The 14,969-nt window shown below is 44.8% G+C and overlaps 1 protein-coding gene and 5 non-coding genes across 6 annotated transcripts in view; all 6 read right to left on the bottom strand.

Moving 5' to 3' along the window:
• Nucleotides 1-14,969, bottom strand: part of LOC136417638 (neuroligin-1-like) — a 94,600-nt gene that overhangs the window by 60,067 nt on the left and 19,564 nt on the right. The window contains exon 2 of the mRNA XM_066403416.1: nt 13,728-13,824. The gene's annotated coding sequence lies outside the window, so the exon portion shown is untranslated. The remainder of the gene's footprint in view (nt 1-13,727; nt 13,825-14,969) is intronic.
• On the bottom strand, nt 10,197-10,314 carry LOC136417734 (5S ribosomal RNA). Its single transcript, XR_010752850.1, has one exon. It is a non-coding gene; the product is annotated as a 5S ribosomal RNA (ribosomal RNA).
• On the bottom strand, nt 10,390-10,507 carry LOC136417716 (5S ribosomal RNA). The gene has a single exon (XR_010752840.1). It is a non-coding gene; the product is annotated as a 5S ribosomal RNA (ribosomal RNA).
• Nucleotides 10,583-10,700, bottom strand: LOC136417729 (5S ribosomal RNA). The gene has a single exon (XR_010752848.1). It is a non-coding gene; the product is annotated as a 5S ribosomal RNA (ribosomal RNA).
• Nucleotides 10,776-10,893, bottom strand: LOC136417725 (5S ribosomal RNA). The gene has a single exon (XR_010752847.1). It is a non-coding gene; the product is annotated as a 5S ribosomal RNA (ribosomal RNA).
• On the bottom strand, nt 10,969-11,086 carry LOC136417713 (5S ribosomal RNA). Its single transcript, XR_010752838.1, has one exon. It is a non-coding gene; the product is annotated as a 5S ribosomal RNA (ribosomal RNA).

The raw sequence follows: 14,969 nt of genomic DNA, 5'->3' as shown, positions 1-14,969 counted from the left end.
TGGTGTTGATGCCAGTCAAGGAGGCCTCCATGGCTCGAAGAATATGGGAAGGCGCTTGTACGCCGGTCCGTGCTTAACGCGGTTATCTGGATCGAATCGGAGTCGGGTTAGATCCCTCGTCAGGGGGGAACCAGAGGCTTGGTATCTGTAAAATTTGTCGGAGGTCCTGTCGATGTATTCGGAAACGTGCTCGATCCCGGTCATCTCGTGCAAGTCACGTATGCGGGTGTATCTGCCGGCTGACAAAACTCCTCTCAGAATTCGGTTTTGGAATATCTGTAGTCTCTTCCTTTGTTTGTCAGATATTGCACACCACACGGGTGCGCCATAGAGCATCGTCGGTCTTATGATCGCTTTGTAGATGAGAAGTTTGTTGGCCGGGCTCATTACCGATTTCGGACTAATGAGCGGGTACAGCTTCTGCTGGCCTGCGAAGGTCTTCTGTATGGCATGCGTGACGTGGTCCCTGAAGGACAGCCGTTCGTCGAGCACAATTCCGAGATATTTCGCGGTTCTTTGTTGTTGGATCGGGGTTCCGTTCACCAGCAAAGGATTCATGATCCGATGATTGGTGATTTTCTGGGTGAAAACCACCAATTCGGTCTTTGTCGGGTTGACTTTCAGTTTCCATTTGTGGAAGTACGGAAGGAGGAGGCTGAGGTGATGTGCCAGTCGCTGCTTCGCCCCTTGGGCATAAAAGCTGTGATTATACATGACGGTGTCGTCTGCGTAGAGGGCTAGTTTGGTGGTGGGGAATTTGGGTACGTCCGAGATATACAGGGAGTACAGTAATGGGGACATCACTGTCCCCTGCGGGACACCCGCTGCTAGTGGGTAAGAGCGGGAGAGAGATTGTTCGATTTTGACGTTGAAGGAACGTCCGGTTATGTAGGAGGAAATGAGGGAAACGAAATGAGGGGGGAAGTTGAGAACTGTGGCGAGTTTGTGGATGAGGCCTGAGTGCCACACGGTGTCGAAAGCTCTTTCCATGTCCAGAAAGAGCATCGCCGTGTTCATTTGGTGGTTGTATGCGGTAAAGATGTCGTTGACCACTTTCGCCGCAAGGAGGGTCGTGTTGTGGCCTGGTCTAAAACCAAATTGTTCGGCGGGGAGGACGTCTCTGTGGGTCACGATCTTGTTTAGCCTTGTCAAAATTACCTTTTCGGTTAGTTTTGCCAAGGTATTCAGGAGAGATATGGGACGGTAAGACGAGGGTAGGGATAGGTCTTTTCCAGGTTTTGGAATGAGGATTATTACGGCCCGTTTCCAGGCTTGTGGAAAGTATTGCAGTTTGATGACGGCATTGACTATGTAGGTGATTTGGACGATGGCTTTCCTTGGTAAATTCTTGAGGAGAGGATATGTTATGCCGTCCGGTCCCGGAGCCTTATTGTTCGGGAGCCGACGCAAGCATTTCCGGATTTCCAAAGGGGTACATAGGATTTGTCGGTGAACCTGTGGGGAGATGGGATAGGTCCTCTCAATGAATCTACGGGCGGCCTCGTCAATTGCAATCTGTTCCTGATTGACGTTCGGGGTTTCTGTGTGTACCGTACTGAGAAAACTGGCAAATATCTCGGCCTTCTCCGCATCTGAAACGGATTCCTCCCCGTTGTGCCGGATGGTGGGGAGTTTTCCGTAGTTTCTACGTAGGTTTCTCGCAATTTTCCACAGGGAATTGTCCTGAGTACTCAGATCCTGAAGAGTCCTCGACCAGCATTCATTTTTGTGGATGCTTATTTTTCGTTTGATGGTTACCGTAAGGGCATTGAACCGCAATCGGTCCGCTTCCCGTCTAAAAGTTTGCCACCTTTTCCGGACTTTGTTTTTAAATTTTATCAAATCGATGATCTGGGGGGGTAAGTTATCTGGCGGAGGCCTATCCGGTACTTTTTTGGCCAATGACCTTTGCTGACTCTGGATCATCTCCGTCAGATTCCGAATTTCTTGCTCCAAAGCTTCGGGGGTCTCTATTTGATTTGAAATTATACATTTGTTAGAAATATTGGCCCTATAAAGGTTCCAATCGAAATCTTTATAGGAATATTTTGTACCACCCGGTTTTACCCTGAGCTCGTTCCAAGAAACGTGTACTGGGAGATGATCTGAGTTGAGAGCGTTGTCAGTGGTGAGATCGGGCAAATCGTTTAGGCCTCTGCTGATTCCCAGATCTATTGTGGTGGGTGACATTCCGTTGGGCGGGAAGTGCGTGGGTGTGCTGGGGTACATCAGATGCAAGTCCGCGTTGTCCGAGATAAAATCCGCGAGCACTGTGCCTCTGGTATTTAGGCGGTTGTTATTCCACAAGCGGTGACGTGCATTAAAGTCTCCCAGCACTAACACCCTTCGGTTAGGTGGGAAAAAGCCATTGAGATCGGCTGGTGTGAAATTTAGGTTGGGAGGGACGTATATTCCGGTCAAGAGTCCGCCGTTTTCCAACTGGACGGATACGTGCTCTATATTTGTGGGGGATTGAGGGAGTCGTTTGTAATTTATGTGGTTACTTATGACGATAGCAACACCCCCCCCTCTTGCGTTGGGTCTGTCGCTTCGCTCTATGCGAAAATGCTTAATTCGAATTTTATCGACGTCCCGCAATCCCGTTTCCACGATCACGGCGACGTCGATTTTTCTAGTACTCAAATAGTGAATGAATTCGCCCAATTTGGATTTTAGACCATTGCAGTTCCACTCGATAATATTGAACGTGACTGAAATTAAATTTTGAAATTTTGAATGTCGACGGTGAAAAATTGCCGACTGGCAATAAATTTTTGTTCGGATGTTTTGCAGGGTTTTAAGATGGATATGTAATGGTCTAATGCCGACAACATTTCGTCCATATTTATCAAAGTGCTTAGTTCCTCAAATTTGTCTTTTAGAGCAGTGAACTTACCCTGCGTGCTTGCACTTTGCGCCTCTGATGGTCTCGGTGTCTGCCTACTTTTCTGGCCGAGCGTGTTGGGAAAATTTACATCGTAATCCTCGGTTGGAGGGTCGGATGGTCCTGGGACGGCAGCTCGTTTTCGGGGGGGTTCCGTTCCTTTTGGGTGGACGTGGCTGGTCAGGCATCGTCCAGATGGTGGGCGTCCGGTCCACGCAGGGTTGGTTGGCAGAGGGGCCTCTTTGTAGGTGGGTTTCGTCTTTGACAAGGCTTTGATCCTGTGCTGATAGACTGGGCAGCTCTTGTCGAAGGATCTGTGCGGTTCACCGCAGTTTGCACATTTGAGGGCAGTTTCCTCGGTGCACTCCGTGATTTGATGTTCCTGAGAGCATTTGGAACATCGGAATTTGCGGTGGCAGTTTCTGGCAACGTGCCCCCACATTTGACATCTGCGGCACTGGGTGATGTCCCGCTGGTTTCTCCTATTCTCCCAGCTAACGCGGACATTGAAGATTGTCTTCACCTGATTCTGGAGCTTTTTCAGGGTGTACGAGCTATTCACCACTACCAGGTATAGGGGGCGGAAGGCGGTTTTCATTAGATGGACTTCTTTCACTGGGACACCATTTTCCTCCGTCAGCTCGCTTTTCACCTCCTCCGGCGAGATTTCCCCTTGCAGTCCTCTGAGGACAAAAGCGTGCGTTCTGTCCTCGGATGCGGCGTACGTGTGGAATTCCAGATCTGCCAGCTCGAAATTCCGTTTGAGGTGGGTCCAGTCGTTAATGTCCTCCACGTAGACTATGACTGAGTGCTTGGCGTATTTGAGCGTGAATTTATTTTTCACTATTAATTTTATATTGGTGGTAAGGTCCTTGTGATGGACGAGCTTACCAGGCACAACTAATGGGGGGGGCTTGTCGGTGCCCCGTTTTCTTTGGTTGGTGGCGGGTGTTCTTCGGTTCTGCGAGTCTGGGGGGGTTTGATTGGCTGAAGTAGGCGGGTGGTCCTCGGCCTCCTCAGTCTGCATTTCCTCCGCCGTTTTTTCCTCCAGTGGCTTAAACTTGTTGCCCGTTTCCACTTGTGTGGGATTGCGGATTAGGCTTCCCCATTTGATTGTTTTTGATGGGGTTATGAACTCCTGCTCGTCTTGATTCTTCGGCGCCCTTAAGGTTGCCATGTTGCGGGAGAGCTCGGGATCCTGTGACGGGTTGCTGGGGGGGCACGTTTTTGAGATATTCTTTGATATCCCCCTTTTGTTGTGCTTCGTACGGATGTGGTTTACTACTGTGAGAAGCTTTGTACAATTATTGTCGTCCACGGCCGTCTTCACGCCATTCAGGAGGGCTTTACATCTCAGACAAGTTTTGTTTGCTTTCAGCTGAGAGCAAAGTTTGCTGTGGCGATTTCTTTTAGCTCTGCAAAACACCTCTGTGTGTTGGTCGCTCGATGATGTTGATGAAGTTAGAACGCGTGGTTCATCTGAGTGGTTTGTTTCTGTGCCCACAACACAATTTTCTAAGTTTGGGTTGTCGCTGTTCATGCGATTTGTTGGAAGAAGGGCGAGGGGTCCCCCTGACGGGGCACCCTACAAATGCACTGGTGTAAACTTACTCACAACACACAGTAGTGCCGCTCTTTGTCGGCCTCTTTGATGCCGCCGCTTTGTTTTACCGCCGTGAGTTTTTATCTGGATTTGCGGTGTTTTGATTTCGTCGAGTTTTGGGACACGCCCGTTCTCTAGGAAAGCAAACTGAAGACTGGGACGGAAACCGGTAGACCAACGTGGTATGGCAGTTGCGTGTTAAATTTTGTGGTATTCGGGAATGAAAAGGAGAAATGAACAAAAGTGCATTAAAAAAAAGAAACAAAAAAGAACACAACTGCACGTGGTGTTCCCAGGCGGTCACCCATCCAGGTACTAACCACGCCCGACGTCGCTTGACTTCGGTGATCGGACGGGAACCACTCAACTCAAAACAATTTTATTTACAAATTTTCAATACATACATTACACCTTAATAGCTAAGTATATATAAAGTATATACACGAATTGGGAGTGTTCGCACCCAACATGTCGGACATGCAAAGTGGCGCGTGACAGACCGTGCGCAGAGCACGGTGGACGGTGTTATGTCCAGTCGCCATCAGAGAGTGTCTTAAGGGAGTACACTGGGTAGTTCACCACCTGGGCTCTCAGCTCTTATGTGAACATTTGCGAAACTAAGACGTACACTTGTGTGTGAAAGAGTTTTGCGGTAGGCTGTTTGATGCGTGACGTAATGTTGTTGGATTAGGTGATATACTGGAAAAACAGTTGAAAAAACCAGTTTAAAGGGTGGCTTCATTTACTATGTGGCATTCGAGAAATTTCGGAAGTCTTTCGAGATCTCTGAAGCAGACTTACAGAGTTCTTATCAAGCTTTTCCGGTGGATCCTTTAGCGTAGGATCAGCGCGTTCGAGAGGGGGGAGGGGGCCTTTGCGGCAGTTTGAGGAAGAGTTCCCGAGATGGGGTAAGATAGGATGGTGTTGATGCCAGTCAAGGAGGCCTCCATGGCTCGAAGAATATGGGAAGGCGCTTGTACGCCGGTCCGTGCTTAACGCGGTTATCTGGATCGAATCGGAGTCGGGTTAGATCCCTCGTCAGGGGGGAACCAGAGGCTTGGTATCTGTAAAATTTGTCGGAGGTCCTGTCGATGTATTCGGAAACGTGCTCGATCCCGGTCATCTCGTGCAAGTCACGTATGCGGGTGTATCTGCCGGCTGACAAAACTCCTCTCAGAATTCGGTTTTGGAATATCTGTAGTCTCTTCCTTTGTTTGTCAGATATTGCACACCACACGGGTGCGCCATAGAGCATCGTCGGTCTTATGATCGCTTTGTAGATGAGAAGTTTGTTGGCCGGGCTCATTACCGATTTCGGACTAATGAGCGGGTACAGCTTCTGCTGGCCTGCGAAGGTCTTCTGTATGGCATGCGTGACGTGGTCCCTGAAGGACAGCCGTTCGTCGAGCACAATTCCGAGATATTTCGCGGTTCTTTGTTGTTGGATCGGGGTTCCGTTCACCAGCAAAGGATTCATGATCCGATGATTGGTGATTTTCTGGGTGAAAACCACCAATTCGGTCTTTGTCGGGTTGACTTTCAGTTTCCATTTGTGGAAGTACGGAAGGAGGAGGCTGAGGTGATGTGCCAGTCGCTGCTTCGCCCCTTGGGCATAAAAGCTGTGATTATACATGACGGTGTCGTCTGCGTAGAGGGCTAGTTTGGTGGTGGGGAATTTGGGTACGTCCGAGATATACAGGGAGTACAGTAATGGGGACATCACTGTCCCCTGCGGGACACCCGCTGCTAGTGGGTAAGAGCGGGAGAGAGATTGTTCGATTTTAACGTTGAAGGAACGTCCGGTTATGTAGGAGGAAATGAGGGAAACGAAATGAGGGGGGAAGTTGAGAACTGTGGCGAGTTTGTGGATGAGGCCTGAGTGCCACACGGTGTCGAAAGCTCTTTCCATGTCCAGAAAGAGCATCGCCGTGTTCATTTGGTGGTTGTATGCGGTAAAGATGTCGTTGACCACTTTCGCCGCAAGGAGGGTCGTGTTGTGGCCTGGTCTAAAACCAAATTGTTCGGCGGGGAGGACGTCTCTGTGGGTCACGATCTTGTTTAGCCTTGTCAAAATTACCTTTTCGGTTAGTTTTGCCAAGGTATTCAGGAGAGATATGGGACGGTAAGACGAGGGTAGGGATAGGTCTTTTCCAGGTTTTGGAATGAGGATTATTACGGCCCGTTTCCAGGCTTGTGGAAAGTATTGCAGTTTGATGACGGCATTGACTATGTAGGTGATTTGGACGATGGCTTTCCTTGGTAAATTCTTGAGGAGAGGATATGTTATGCCGTCCGGTCCCGGAGCCTTATTGTTCGGGAGCCGACGCAAGCATTTCCGGATTTCCAAAGGGGTACATAGGATTTGTCGGTGAACCTGTGGGGAGATGGGATAGGTCCTCTCAATGAATCTACGGGCGGCCTCGTCAATTGCAATCTGTTCCTGATTGACGTTCGGGGTTTCTGTGTGTACCGTACTGAGAAAACTGGCAAATATCTCGGCCTTCTCCGCATCTGAAACGGATTCCTCCCCGTTGTGCCGGATGGTGGGGAGTTTTCCGTAGTTTCTACGTAGGTTTCTCGCAATTTTCCACAGGGAATTGTCCTGAGTACTCAGATCCTGAAGAGTCCTCGACCAGCATTCATTTTTGTGGATGCTTATTTTTCGTTTGATGGTTACCGTAAGGGCATTGAACCGCAATCGGTCCGCTTCCCGTCTAAAAGTTTGCCACCTTTTCCGGACTTTGTTTTTAAATTTTATCAAATCGATGATCTGGGGGGGTAAGTTATCTGGCGGAGGCCTATCCGGTACTTTTTTGGCCAATGACCTTTGCTGACTCTGGATCATCTCCGTCAGATTCCGAATTTCTTGCTCCAAAGCTTCGGGGGTCTCTATTTGATTTGAAATTATACATTTGTTAGAAATATTGGCCCTATAAAGGTTCCAATCGAAATCTTTATAGGAATATTTTGTACCACCCGGTTTTACCCTGAGCTCGTTCCAAGAAACGTGTACTGGGAGATGATCTGAGTTGAGAGCGTTGTCAGTGGTGAGATCGGGCAAATCGTTTAGGCCTCTGCTGATTCCCAGATCTATTGTGGTGGGTGACATTCCGTTGGGCGGGAAGTGCGTGGGTGTGCTGGGGTACATCAGATGCAAGTCCGCGTTGTCCGAGATAAAATCCGCGAGCACTGTGCCTCTGGTATTTAGGCGGTTGTTATTCCACAAGCGGTGACGTGCATTAAAGTCTCCCAGCACTAACACCCTTCGGTTAGGTGGGAAAAAGCCATTGAGATCGGCTGGTGTGAAATTTAGGTTGGGAGGGACGTATATTCCGGTCAAGAGTCCGCCGTTTTCCAACTGGACGGATACGTGCTCTATATTTGTGGGGGATTGAGGGAGTCGTTTGTAATTTATGTGGTTACTTATGACGATAGCAACACCCCCCCCTCTTGCGTTGGGTCTGTCGCTTCGCTCTATGCGAAAATGCTTAATTCGAATTTTATCGACGTCCCGCAATCCCGTTTCCACGATCACGGCGACGTCGATTTTTCTAGTACTCAAATAGTGAATGAATTCGCCCAATTTGGATTTTAGACCATTGCAGTTCCACTCGATAATATTGAACGTGACTGAAATTAAATTTTGAAATTTTGAATGTCGACGGTGAAAAATTGCCGACTGGCAATAAATTTTTGTTCGGATGTTTTGCAGGGTTTTAAGATGGATATGTAATGGTCTAATGCCGACAACATTTCGTCCATATTTATCAAAGTGCTTAGTTCCTCAAATTTGTCTTTTAGAGCAGTGAACTTACCCTGCGTGCTTGCACTTTGCGCCTCTGATGGTCTCGGTGTCTGCCTACTTTTCTGGCCGAGCGTGTTGGGAAAATTTACATCGTAATCCTCGGTTGGAGGGTCGGATGGTCCTGGGACGGCAGCTCGTTTTCGGGGGGGTTCCGTTCCTTTTGGGTGGACGTGGCTGGTCAGGCATCGTCCAGATGGTGGGCGTCCGGTCCACGCAGGGTTGGTTGGCAGAGGGGCCTCTTTGTAGGTGGGTTTCGTCTTTGACAAGGCTTTGATCCTGTGCTGATAGACTGGGCAGCTCTTGTCGAAGGATCTGTGCGGTTCACCGCAGTTTGCACATTTGAGGGCAGTTTCCTCGGTGCACTCCGTGATTTGATGTTCCTGAGAGCATTTGGAACATCGGAATTTGCGGTGGCAGTTTCTGGCAACGTGCCCCCACATTTGACATCTGCGGCACTGGGTGATGTCCCGCTGGTTTCTCCTATTCTCCCAGCTAACGCGGACATTGAAGATTGTCTTCACCTGATTCTGGAGCTTTTTCAGGGTGTACGAGCTATTCACCACTACCAGGTATAGGGGGCGGAAGGCGGTTTTCATTAGATGGACTTCTTTCACTGGGACACCATTTTCCTCCGTCAGCTCGCTTTTCACCTCCTCCGGCGAGATTTCCCCTTGCAGTCCTCTGAGGACAAAAGCGTGCGTTCTGTCCTCGGATGCGGCGTACGTGTGGAATTCCAGATCTGCCAGCTCGAAATTCCGTTTGAGGTGGGTCCAGTCGTTAATGTCCTCCACGTAGACTATGACTGAGTGCTTGGCGTATTTGAGCGTGAATTTATTTTTCACTATTAATTTTATATTGGTGGTAAGGTCCTTGTGATGGACGAGCTTACCAGGCACAACTAATGGGGGGGGCTTGTCGGTGCCCCGTTTTCTTTGGTTGGTGGCGGGTGTTCTTCGGTTCTGCGAGTCTGGGGGGGTTTGATTGGCTGAAGTAGGCGGGTGGTCCTCGGCCTCCTCAGTCTGCATTTCCTCCGCCGTTTTTTCCTCCAGTGGCTTAAACTTGTTGCCCGTTTCCACTTGTGTGGGATTGCGGATTAGGCTTCCCCATTTGATTGTTTTTGATGGGGTTATGAACTCCTGCTCGTCTTGATTCTTCGGCGCCCTTAAGGTTGCCATGTTGCGGGAGAGCTCGGGATCCTGTGACGGGTTGCTGGGGGGGCACGTTTTTGAGATATTCTTTGATATCCCCCTTTTGTTGTGCTTCGTACGGATGTGGTTTACTACTGTGAGAAGCTTTGTACAATTATTGTCGTCCACGGCCGTCTTCACGCCATTCAGGAGGGCTTTACATCTCAGACAAGTTTTGTTTGCTTTCAGCTGAGAGCAAAGTTTGCTGTGGCGATTTCTTTTAGCTCTGCAAAACACCTCTGTGTGTTGGTCGCTCGATGATGTTGATGAAGTTAGAACGCGTGGTTCATCTGAGTGGTTTGTTTCTGTGCCCACAACACAATTTTCTAAGTTTGGGTTGTCGCTGTTCATGCGATTTGTTGGAAGAAGGGCGAAGGGTCCCCCTGACGGGGCACCCTACAAATGCACTGGTGTAAACTTACTCACAACACACAGTAGTGCCGCTCTTTGTCGGCCTCTTTGATGCCGCCGCTTTGTTTTACCGCCGTGAGTTTTTATCTGGATTTGCGGTGTTTTGATTTCGTCGAGTTTTGGGACACGCCCGTTCTCTAGGAAAGCAAACTGAAGACTCGGACGGAAACCGGTAGACCAACGTGGTATGGCAGTTGCGTGTTAAATTTTGTGGTATTCGGGAATGAAAAGGAGAAATGAACAAAAGTGCATTAAAAAAAAAAAAAAAAAAAAAAAAAAAAAAAAAAAAAGAAGAAACAAAAAAGAACACAACTGCACGTGGTGTTCCCAGGCGGTCACCCATCCAGGTACTAACCACGCCCGACGTCGCTTGACTTCGGTGATCGGACGGGAACCGGTAGACCAACGTGGTATGGCAGTTGCGTGTTAAATTTTGTGGTATTCGGGAATGAAAAGGAGAAATGAACAAAAGTGCATTAAAAAAAAGAAACAAAAAAGAACACAACTGCACGTGGTGTTCCCAGGCGGTCACCCATCCAGGTACTAACCACGCCCGACGTCGCTTGACTTCGGTGATCGGACGGAAACCGGTAGACCAACGTGGTATGGCAGTTGCGTGTTAAATTTTGTGGTATTCGGGAATGAAAAGGAGAAATGAACAAAAGTGCATTAAAAAAAAGAAACAAAAAAGAACACAACTGCACGTGGTGTTCCCAGGCGGTCACCCATCCAGGTACTAACCACGCCCGACGTCGCTTGACTTCGGTGATCGGACGGGAACCGGTAGACCAACGTGGTATGGCAGTTGCGTGTTAAATTTTGTGGTATTCGGGAATGAAAAGGAGAAATGAACAAAAGTGCATTAAAAAAAAGAAACAAAAAAGAACACAACTGCACGTGGTGTTCCCAGGCGGTCACCCATCCAGGTACTAACCACGCCCGACGTCGCTTGACTTCGGTGATCGGACGGGAACCGGTAGACCAACGTGGTATGGCAGTTGCGTGTTAAATTTTGTGGTATTCGGGAATGAAAAGGAGAAATGAACAAAAGTGCATTAAAAAAAAGAAACAAAAAAGAACACAACTGCACGTGGTGTTCCCAGGCGGTCACCCATCCAGGTACTAACCACGCCCGACGTCGCTTGACTTCGGTGATCGGACGGGAACCGGTAGACCAACGTGGTATGGCAGTTGCGTGTTAAATTTTGTAGTATTCGGGAATGAAAAGGAGAAATGTACAAAAGTGTATTAAAAAAGAAAAAAAGAAAACACAACTGCACGTGGTACTCCTATGCAATTGTCCACCCAGGTACTAACCACGCCCAATGTTGGTCTACTTCGGTGATCGAATGGGAACAAGCAAACCAACATGGTACGCGGCTAGCTAAAATGTTACAACCTTTTCAAATATCATAAACGATACTGAATTGAATTCTCCATTAGATTCAAAATAATCCCTCTAGTTTAACGTATCGTATCAGGTAAGTGGAGAGTTTTAAAAAAATATGAATATCGGCCGTTTAAAATTGATATCACCCAAGTCTTGTATCCAAGAAATCCTCAATGGAAGCTACAGTGTTGTAAGAATATCATAATCTCGTCCCGTTAGAGTCATTTGAAATAATGGAGACATATGTTGGCCTATACGTTCATCAGAACTTTTTTCATCTGATGTTTGTGTATGGAGAAATATAAAGATCTCATTTATAAATCCGTGCTTACCGAATATTAATGAGCTACGAAGGAAGATTCTCACAACTTTAAGGACCAAAATAAGAAGTAATGCAGAATTTAAGAGGATGCGTTGAGCTGTGCTTGGAACTGGAGGGTAAAGACTTTAAGCACCCCTTTTTTTATTTAATTACCTTCAAGGCACTATTTCCACAAAAGGATTTTTAATATTTCTACCAAACTGCAAAACTGAACATTAACATGTGATACATAATAGTAATCAAAAAAACAGTTGTAATTTAAAATTTTGGAAATTGACGATAATGCCCATAAGAAAAAACAAAGTGGATGATTGTTGCCGAACAATAAAGCGTGTGATTTAAAATATGACATCGTCACATTATCGAAGAAGATTTTCAATTTTCATCGACAAATAAGCTGAGGAAAAAATAAAAACGTTTTTCGAAAATATAAATTTTTTTGAAAAACCTCCAAAAGTCATCAGAATTTTTAAAATTTGAAAATACCGTATTCTAGTATATTCTTGAACTCCAACTTGTTCAACTTTGCCCCAATTTAACCGACCCTGTATTTTTTGTTTTTACCTCGGTCTTCATAGTTGTGTAATAATAGATCTTGGAACAGCAAACTCAGAAACAATTTACAAAGTGATTTATTTCACTATTAAAAAATACACCTTAATTCAATTTACAATAATGAAAAGCTCGGTTAACGAAATACCTGTCAATGCGACAATTCGACCAAGAGAGGAGTTTATACTAGTTTGGCGAAATTCTTAAGTACTAAAACTGAGGGCTAACACATATAGGCGTATTATGACTAAGAGGTAATTATCGGCTAATTTATTGTCTCTCTTTTTAGAGCGTGATATTTAGTGGAATAGCAAGAGAGATCTTCTATTGGTGTGTTGCACCGATTTAGCGAAACGGTGTTATAGTTAAATTCCAGTTGTTACAAAGAAAAGGAGTGAAAGAAAAATACAGGACCACACATTTTTGAGAATAATGGATACTGAAATCTGGCTCTGTCGGGTATATTGCCAAAAAATCATGATATACAGGATATTTCTGAATAGGTAGTAAAAATTCTAGTGCGCGAATCCTGAGCCAAAAAGACGAAAAGTTCATTTAAAGATATATTTAAAAATGCTTCGTCTCGATCTACAGGCTGTTAAAAAACTTTTCTTACGTTTTTTTTTAATTACTTGTTTTTTTTTTATCAAAACTTGCTGAAAATTTGTACATGTCATACGTCGAGTGTTTCCCACAAACGGAAATTTTCGGACATTGATTTCATATAAGGGATGATGCGGATTGATGGGTCTTGAGCTCTCATGTATCTCATTTTTTTTTTTCTATTAATATTTTGATTTTTTTAGACAAAATTTTGAAATGCGCATTGAGTTTTCTCACTTTTCTGTCTTTTGGAAAATTTCGCTTAAATCGATGATTTAGGTGATATTCGCGATAATAAGCAACTGCTTCCTGCAGATACAGTTATTAACATCAATGTTAATCAAATAATAAAAAGTGAAAATTTAATTTAAACGAAATTTTGTAAGAGACCGAAAAGTGACAACATTCAATGCGGATTTCAGAAATTTGTCTAAAAGAATCAAAATATTAACAGAAAAAAATGTGATAAACGAAAGCTCAAGACCCATCAATCCGCATCATCCCGTATATGAAATGAAAGTCTGAAAATTTCCGTTTATAAGGAACACTCGGCGTATGATATGTGCAAATTTTCAGCAAGTTTCGATAAAAAATAAACAAGTAATTTAAAAAAACGTAAAAAAAGAGTTTTTTAACAGCCTATAGATCGAAGACGAAGCATTTTTGGATATGTGTTTATATGAATTTTTCGTCTTAAATTTGACTCAGGATTCACCCATAAAAATTTTTGTCACCTATTCAGAAACACCCTGTATACATATAGGCGCAGCAGAAGGGTACATTACAGTTGAGTTTCAAAGATAGACACCCTGTATATGAAAAAAAATATTTTAACGAAATTTAGGACGTAACATTAACATTATTTTTGCCGCAAATGATGTCGAGTGATTACACCCAGTTGGAACACCCTGCACATTACCATAACTTTCAAAAAGGTTTTGTAATTTGTTAATATTAAATTGTTAATTACCTTGGAGGAACGCTGGCCTTAAACCGCATTATGAAGATGTTTGATCTTCAAGACATGATACTTAAAGCGTCGACAACATTAGTGAGATTTCCACTATCTGAAAAATAAAACGAGTGCTGTTAGTAAATTTACATTATAATCGAGAAAACATTTTTTACTTATTTTATAAAAAGATTTTACTGAAGGTAAGTCACTGTGTCGAGGTTACTTCAGCCTGAACCCATCTATAAATCGAAATGTTGCGTGGCAAAAGTGTTAAAGACAATCAAAAAGTAATGGCATTTTTTTGAAATGAAATAACACCATTTTTAGCAGAACTTCGACTATTGCGTCCGCCCAATTCCACTCGTTGAAAGAAACAGTTCTTAAGCTTCTTTTCGATATTTTATGATCTTTTTTCGCGCTTAGCCTTTCTGTGTATTATTGTTCGCCTCAGAAACGGATCATTTAGAACTTCCATTATTCAATGTTCCCTGGAAAATCCCTCATCCGGAATCAATATTTAGCCAATTAGCATGTATACACCATCCCAAAGTGAATTTCTGAACGGATACCTACCCAACAGGAATGCGGAACAAGTTACACACAATTAGGCAATCTGTCATTCAAGTTGTTAATTGGCTATAATGTTCCGGTGCAAATTTATTCCTGGGGGGCCTAAAATTGGGCCTGTGTTGTGCAGCAACATGGAAGAACTTCATTTGCGTGTATATGGTATTAATTTCCATTTAAGCTCATATGTTACCTGCAGAAGGTTGGTGCAATTCAGGAACTATAAGGGAAAGCCGGTAAATGGGACGCATGTAAGAATAAATAGCTATAAATTCCAAATGCGTTAATCATGTGAAATTAATATATTCCTTTCGCAAAACTGTTGTCTACTCTAATATCTCGTCGTTTCCGCAATCATCTAACAGCTATTTCAAATTTAACTGAAATGAACAAGTGTCCTTGCGAATGAGTACTCAACTTAGATGTGCAGGACTAGTCTAATGATGGGCATTATGATGGACATATTAGGAGTAAATAAAAAATCGTAATGGATCTAGCATTAAAATGAAATAAAACAGAACAAGTTGCTTAAGTCACAGATATACAGGGTGATTCATTAACAATGGGACAACCGAATGCTGGAGATACTACACGTCAAATGGTGACGATTGGAGAAAATATGCCTTATCCCAAAGTTGATAGTTTTAGATATACATGGTGTTAAAAGTTCAAATTTTTATTCATTTTTTT

Source organism: Euwallacea similis, chromosome 29 (assembly GCF_039881205.1).
Source record: "Euwallacea similis isolate ESF13 chromosome 29, ESF131.1, whole genome shotgun sequence".
Lineage (NCBI taxonomy): Eukaryota > Metazoa > Arthropoda > Insecta > Coleoptera > Curculionidae > Euwallacea > Euwallacea similis.
Note: the sequence above shows the minus strand (reverse complement) of the source record. Positions and strands in the feature narration are given on the sequence as shown.